The sequence below is a fragment of the Odocoileus virginianus genome, chromosome 26, assembly GCF_023699985.2.
Source record: "Odocoileus virginianus isolate 20LAN1187 ecotype Illinois chromosome 26, Ovbor_1.2, whole genome shotgun sequence".
Classification (NCBI taxonomy): domain Eukaryota; kingdom Metazoa; phylum Chordata; class Mammalia; order Artiodactyla; family Cervidae; genus Odocoileus; species Odocoileus virginianus.
Genome location: NC_069699.1, coordinates 27040812 through 27049219, shown reverse-complemented (window position 1 = coordinate 27049219; position 8408 = coordinate 27040812). Strand labels below are relative to the sequence as shown.

Below are 8408 nucleotides of genomic sequence, written 5' to 3'. Positions count from 1 at the left end.
TACATAGGCAAATACACGCACAAGCAGAAACCTTGAAATTCCAGGCATAAACTATAAGCAAAATTAGACACTACACTGCTCCTTAGCTTGATTTTATGAGCATATCCTATCAAAAAATCATTTTTTAAATTAAAAAATAACAGTAGATAAAAGATATATTGTACTACTTCTAACGAAAAGAAAACTGTAGTGGCTATATCATTACCACACTAAATTTCAAAGCAGAGTATTACAAGGGATGACAAAGGTCAAATAATAATATAAAGGAGTTACTTCATCAAGAGGACACAATAATTCTAAACATGTTGCTCCTGATAATAACAGAACTCCAAGATACCTGAAGAAAAAACTGTTAGACGTGTAAAAAGAAATATACAAATCCATAATTATAGTCTGAGATTTCAACACCTCGCTCTCAATAATTGATAGAACAAGCAGACAGAAAATCAGTAAGAGTATAAAATATTTCAACAACATTATTGACTGACTTGACCTGATTGACATTTATAGAACATTCTATTTAACAACCACATAATACACCTTATTTCAAGCACACATGGAGCATTTAAGCAAGACAGACCATATTCTGGGTCATAAAACAATTTGCAATAAATTTAATAGAACTCGTATGTTCACTGATACAATGGAATTGCATTAAAAATTAATAACAGTAATATACCTGGGAATCTCCAAATAAACAGATAAGCTAAATAACACACTTCTATATAAACCATGCTTCAAAAGAGCAATCAAAAGGGAAGTTAGAAAGTATTTTGAAATGAATAAACATGAAAACACACACATCAAATTTGTGGGAGGCTGCTGAAGTAGTACTGGGGGAATTTTGTAATAAGGATGCTTGAGTAGTGGTCTCAAATCAGTGAATTCAGCTTCATTTTAAGAAACTGGGAAGAGAAAATTGGACTCTGATTAAGTAAAAGAAAGGAAATAATAAAGATCAGAGCAAAAACCAATGAAGTAGAAAACAGAAAAACTACAGAAAAAATTAATGAAACAAAAATATACTTCTTAACCTGTAGCCAGACTATTCAGGAAAAAACTAAGAAGAAACAAGTTATCAAAATCAGGAATGAGATAGACAATATAAAGACAGACTCTATAGACAGCAATGGATTTCTAAAGAAAGCAAAGGACTGATTTATCACTCTCTGAAAATGAGTTAATAACATTTATGAGATGGAAAAATTCCTTGAAAGGCACAAACTACCAAAGCTTAATCAAGAAACAGATATTAACCTAAAAAGCCATGTATCTGTAAAAGAAATGGAATATGTGATTAAATACCTTTCCACAAAGAAAATTCAAGGATCAAATGGTTTTGCTGGTGAATTCTACCAAACATTTAAGGAAGAAACAATATCAACTACACAAATTCCTTTTCTACACAAATTACACAAAAAACTTGAAAAGGAGAGAATACTTTCCAATTTGTTCTATTAGGCCAGCCTCACTCTGAAGCAAAAAAACAAGACAAAACTGGTACTAGAAGACGACTAGAGATTAATAACCATCGTGAATACTGATATATAAATTTCAAACAAAATTTTAGTAAGTAGACTATAAGGATAACACATGATGACCAACTAGTATTTCTTTCAGGAATGTAGGTTGGCTTAACATTTGCAAGTCAATTAATATAATTTATCATTTAATAAATTAAAATAGTAAGCCATGTCAATAGATGCAGAAAAGCATTTTGCTAATCCAACATTCATTCCTGATTTTTTCTAAACTTCTCAGTGGAGTAAGAACAGAAGGGAACTTCCTCATTTAGCGGCATCTACAAAAACCTACAGGTAATATCACAGTTAACAGTAAAAAACACGAAGCTTTTTCTTTAATATAAGGGAAGAGACTAATGAGGTCTATTCCTATCACTTCTCTTTTAACATTGTACTGAGATTCTACCCAGTACAATAAGGTAAGAAAAATAAAAAGAGTCTAGACTGGACTTATTGTAAAAAGTAAAACTGTCCTTATTCACAGATAACACAATCACCTACATAAAAAACCTGACGGAATTTACTCTAGAAAACTGCTAGAATTAATTAGTGAGCTGAGCAAATTTTCAGGATACAAGATCAATACAAATATCAATGATATTACATACTAGGATTGAACAATGAGAAATTGGAAGCTTTTTAAAATGCCATCCATAATAGTATCAAAAATATAAAATGCTTATGGATAAATCTGATGAAGATGTACAAGAACTGTACACTGATAACAACAGAAGACTGCTGAAAAAAATTTAAGACCCAAATAAATGGGTAAACATACCTTGATCATGTATGTCAAAAAGAGGGTGTATTGTTAAGATTTTAATTCTCCCCAAATTTATCTCTACACAATCTCAACTGCAGCCTTTTTTATAAAATCTGACAAACTGATTCTAAAACCTACATGTACATGCTAATAATGACTGAGAACAGCCAAAACATTCTGAAAAAGAAGAACGAATTTGGAGAAATAACACTCCCTGACTTTAAAAGTTTATTAAAAAGCTACAATAATCAATACAATGAGGTACCGGTATCAAGATAGGTACAGATAAACTGAACAGAATAGCAAGACTAGAAAGAGACATACACACATATATATATGAACAATTGATTTTTGACAAAAATGCAAAGGCAACTGAGTGAATAACAGTAGGTTTTCAACAGAGAGTAATCGAACAATTGGCTATCACACATACACATACACACACAAAAAGAACTTCAATCAATAATTCCTATACCTCATACCATTTCTAAGAATTAGCTTAATATGAAACATAAAACTAAACATAACTTTAAAACAGAAGAAAATCTTTGTGATCATGGTTTAGGCAAGGATTTCTCACACATGACATCAAAATCAAACTCATAAAATAATTCAAAATGATGAGCATATGTGAAGATGCTCAACATCATGAGTCATTATTTTCAACTGAAGAGGATTCTATTGCCAGCCAAATTATCAATCAAGTATGAAGGTTAAAGAAGTGCACTTTCAGATAGGTAAAATCTCACTGAGATATATAAATCACTTAAAAAGAAATGAAAAAAGAAAGAACAAGAAAAAGATCTGGGCTATGGGTAACAGGTGCTCTGACATAGGTAAGCAGGGAAGGCAGGAAGGTAGGGAAGAGACAAACATGATGCTGCAGGGAAATGCCAGGGCAACAGCTGCTCAGATCAGATCGAAGAGAATGTCTCCAAAGACAAAAATACAACCACCTGGATGGGTTTGGCTGTAGTGAATGAAACTGGATGGTTCTGTCAAAAAGTTTGAGGTCAGATGGGTTACATGCACATATTACTTTAAGGGGGGAAAAAACCTACAATCGTTAGCTCTAAGGGGGAAAAAAAAGTTGTACAATTCACATAAAGTAGTTAACGATGTATGATTCAGCTGTGAAATACACTACATGGGGTGGAACAACTCCACACCTCACTGATGCCAAGCTGACTCTAACTCACTTGCATTCATTAGAGGTCTATACCTGTTAGAGGAGTGGCAGAAAGGTGGCAGCAACAGGGTCAGAAATGTAGCTGTTAAATCACAATGTCTGTGACACTGAAATCAGATCTTCTTAAAATCATATCGAAGTCTAAGGAGAAATGTGCCAAAGTCAATACTTTTTATGTGGCTTGTTTCACCATCAAAATCTGTCTGCCTTGTCTCTAAGGTAAGCCCACCTTTTATTTTGGTAGATATTCTCCTTAACAGTGGTAATAATTCTGGCCAGTAAAAGATTCTATACTTCATCTAAATCAAAACACAGTGCAAAGCCTGGGGCTGGGGGAGGAAGAATTTATACATGTGTAAATGTGTACATGTAGAGAGGGTGAGTTAAACTTTCATTTTTCATTATAAGAAAGTTATTGACAACTAGTAAAATAGAAAATCAAGAAAGAGTAGGTACATCCCTAAAGGTGTGTTTTATGGGCTTCTGTCCCACTGCTTAGAGAATTTTATAAGAATGTACTCCAAAAATCTGTACCTTAAAAATTACAGTCTCTATAATTCTCTAAAATAAAAATAACAATAATGAATACACTATCGGTTTTCATTCCAATTCCAAAGAAACTGTCAGTCACGCCATCGTGTCTGACTCTCTGTGAGCCCTTGAACTGTAGGCCATACATGGAATTCTCCAGGCAAGAATACTGGAGTGGGTTGCCATTTCCTGCTCTAGGGGATCTTCCGGATCCAGGGACTGAATCCAGGTCTCCTGCATGGCAGGCAGATTCTTTACCATCTGAGCCACCAGGGAAGATAGTCCCCAAGACGGGCAATGCCAAAGGATGTTCAAACTACCGTACAATTGCACTCATTTCACATGCTAGCAAGGTAATGCTCAAAATCCTTCAAGCTAGGCTTCAACAGTACATGAATCAAGAATTTTCAGATGTACAAGCTGGGTTTAGAAAAGGCAGATGAACCAGAGATCAAATTGCCAACATCCGATGGATCACAGAGAAAGCAAGGGAATTCCAGAAAAACATCTACTTCTGCTTCACTGACTATGATAAAGCCTCCGACTGTGTGGATCACAACAAACTGGAAAATTCTTAAAGAGATGAGAATACCAGATCACTTTACCTGCCTCCTTAGAAACCTGTATGCAGGTCAAGAATAACAGTTAGAACTGGACATGGAACAATAGACTGGTTCCAAATTGGGAAAGGAGTATGTCAAGGCTGTATATTGTCACTCTGCTTATTTAACTTATATGCAGAGTATACCATGTGAAATGCCAGGGTGGATGACTCACAAGATGGAACCAAGACTGCTGAAAGAAATATCAACAACTTTAGATATGCAGATGACACCGTCCTAATGGCAGAAGAGGAACTAAAGAGCCTCTTGATGAACATGAAAGAGGAGATTGAAAAAGCTGGCTTAAAACACAACATTCAAAAAACTAAAGATTATGGTATCCAGTCCCATTACTTCACAGCAAATAGATGGGGAAACAATGGAAACAGTGGCAGATTTTGGGCTCTAAAATCACTGCAGATGGTGACTGCAGCCATGAAATTAAAAGACATTTGCTCTTTGGAAGAAAAGCTATGAAAAACCTAGACAGCATATTAAAAGGCAGAGACACCACTTTGCTGACAAAGGTCTGTATAGTCAAAGCTATGGTTCTTCCAGTAGTCATGTACAGAAGTGAGAGCTGGACCATGAAAAAGGCTGAGCACCGAAGAATTGATGCCTTTGATCTCCGGTGCTGGAGAAGAGGGCTCTTGAGAGTCCCTTGGACTGCAAGGAGATCAAATCAGTCAATCTTGAATATTCATTGGAAGGACTGATGCTGAAGCTGAAACTCCAATTCTTTGACCACCTGATGGAAGAGCTGCCTCATTGAAAAAGACCCTGATGCTAGGAAAAAATGAAAGCAGGAGAAAAAGGCAACAGAGAATGAGATGGTTGGATGGCATCACCGATTCAATGGACATGAGTTTGAGCAAACTCCAGGAAATGGTGAAGGACAGGGAAGCCTGACATGCTGCAGTCCACGGGGTCACAAAGAATTGGGACATGACTTAGCTACTGAACAACAATAATTTGATTTTTGAGTAAATGAGGGGGGAGAGGATTGTAGAAGTAGTAGCTCTGATATTTACTATTCATACCATGAGCCCATACACAGGAAGAGGACATTTAAGGAATGGGTTTGATTCTATCATCTTTGTCCTGATGATGCAGTCCACCTTTTGAAAAGCAAACTTTAGGATCACAACACGATTTAACCACTAGAGGGAGTTGAAGTGGCTATTAAATAATGGAAAAGAGAAGAGCCACATAAAAAAGCTTTTCTCTCACTCGGAGCCATGATTGTAACTCTTTGAAAAAAATTTTCTGATATTAAAGAAATATCAAAAATTAAATTTTAAGTCGTGACAAATATAGATTTTTGCTTCTTCTTAATGTTAGAAGTGTTCATTTTCAAGCAATTAAAATATTGCCTATAGCATAACTGTTGTCCAGCGGCTCAGTCCTGTCTGACTCTTTGAGACCCCATGGACAGCAGCATGCCAGACTTCCCTGTCCTTCACTGTCGCCCAGAGTTTGTTCAAATTCATAGCAGAATGGTTTCTCAATTCCGTACCAACCTTCAGTTTAGTATTTATTTACAAGGTATTGATAGGTTTTCCCCTCATACATTAGTCAATGCAGCTCTGTATGGGTGAAGTGAAGTCGCTCAGTCGTGCCCGACTCTTTGTGACCCCGTGGATGGTAGCCCACCAGGCTCCTCTGTCCATGGGATTTTCCAGGCAAGAGTACTGGAGTGGGGTGCCATTTCCTTCTCCAGGGGATCTTCCCGACCCAGGGATCGAACCCGGGTCTCCTGCATTGGAGGCAGACACTTTAACCTCTGAGCCACCAGGGAAGCCCTTACTAACAATTCAGGCTTTCAGGTCAGATAGATCAGATTTTAACCATACTTTACCACTATAGACTATATAATTAACTTCGCTAATTAACATCAGACTCAAGGTTCCTCATCTGTAAAATGGGGGTACAGAGTTTCATAGAAGTAAATGGGACAGTATATGCAAAATGCCTCTACCCACTCCAGTATTCTGGCCAGCAGAAATCCATGGACAGTACAGTCCATGGGGTCGCAAACAGTCGGACATGACTGAGTGACTTCCACTTTCACTTTGGTGCACTACTGAATCTAAAAGACAACAACAGCTTTCCCAATGGGGAGATACTACACTGTAACGCTACTGACTAAATAAGAATTTAATCCCTCTTCTCATTTCAACAGCAAAATGTGTAACACTGAAGCAAACCAAAGACACAACCCTTGTACACATAACCACATGGCAAGACACTCGGATTTCTGAGGCCAAACCCAGGGAAGGGCCCAAGAATTCACACCTTAAAGCCTTGCATTCACTTAGAATGCAAGTCCTGACCTGCAGCACCCTTTTAACAAGGATACGAAAGTGACCTGACTTTAATATGAAATGTTTTTCAGATTTATGTATTTTCTTAGGATATTCAGTTATACAACCATCACTACTACCTAAGTTTAGAACAATTTCCTCACCCCCAAAACAAATGCTCCAATACTCATTAGCAGTTACTCTTGAAAGCCCTCTACCTCAAGTCCATGACAACTACACATCTGCTTTCTGTCTCCGTAGATTTGCCTACTCTGGTCACTTTATGTAAGTGGAATTGTACAATATGTGATCTCTTGTGTGTGACTTCTTCCACTTAGCGTAATGTTTTCAAGGTTCATTCATGTTGCAGTATATGTCAGCACTTGATGCCTTTTTTAGAGTGACGAACACTCCAATACATGGAGAATTCACATTTTGTTTATCCATCCATTCACTGACGGACAACTGGATTGCTTCCCCACCTTGGTTAGCATGAAAAACGCGGCTATAAACATCTGTGTACAATTTTTCAGCAGACACATTTCTATTTCTTTTGGGTATATACCCAGGAGTGGAATTACTTGGTCATAAGTAACTCTATGTTTAACTTATGAGAAACTTCCAAACTATTTTCCAAAACAGCTACATCATTTTATATTTCTGCACCAGCACTGCATGAGGGTTACAATTTCTCCACATCATCATCAACACTTGTTATTTCCTGTCTTTTTTGATGACAGCCATCCCACTAGGTGTGAAATGGTATTTTACTATGGTTCTGATTAGCATTTTTCTAATGATTAAAGATGGTGAGCACCTTTCCATGTATTTATCGGTCATTTGCATGTCTTTTTAGACAAAGAACTGCCTATTCAAATCCTCTGCCCAATTTTAAACTGAACTGTTTGGCTTTTTATCATTGGTTTATGGGCTTCTTTCCATATTCTAGATACAATTCCCTCATCAGACATATAACTTGACAATATCCTCCCCCATTCTGTCTTTTCACTTCCTTGAAGGAGTCATTTGAAATACAAACTTTCAAAATGTAATAAAATCCAGATTATCTGTTCTTTCTTTTTGCTTATCCTATTACCTGAAGTTGTGAGCATTTACTCTTAGGTTTTCTTCTAAGTTTATAGCTCTTACATTTATTTCTACGGTCTGTTTTGAGTTCACTTTCGTATATAGTGAGAGGTAAGGGTCCAACCTCATCCGAGGGCTTCCCAGATGGCTCAGACGGTAAAGAATCCACCCACGATGCGGGAACCCAGCGTCCGGTCCCTGGGTGGGGAAGATCTCCTGGAGAAGGGAACGGCAACCCACTCCAGTATCCTTGCCTGGAGGATTTCATGGACAGAGGGGCCTGGCGAGCTACAAGTCCAAGGGGTCAAAAAGAGTTGGACATGACTGAGCAACTAACACATACACACACAAGGGTCTAACATTTCTTTGTATGTGACGAAAAACGTCAAAAGAGCTTTCATTAAAATATAT

At 37.2% G+C, this 8408-nt stretch overlaps 1 non-coding gene across 1 annotated transcript; it reads right to left on the bottom strand.

Moving 5' to 3' along the window:
- Positions 1-6334: 6334 nt before the first annotated feature.
- On the bottom strand, positions 6335-6406 carry TRNAW-CCA (transfer RNA tryptophan (anticodon CCA)). Its single transcript has one exon. It is a non-coding gene; the product is annotated as a tRNA-Trp (tRNA).
- Between the last annotated feature and the right edge of the window lie 2002 nt (positions 6407-8408).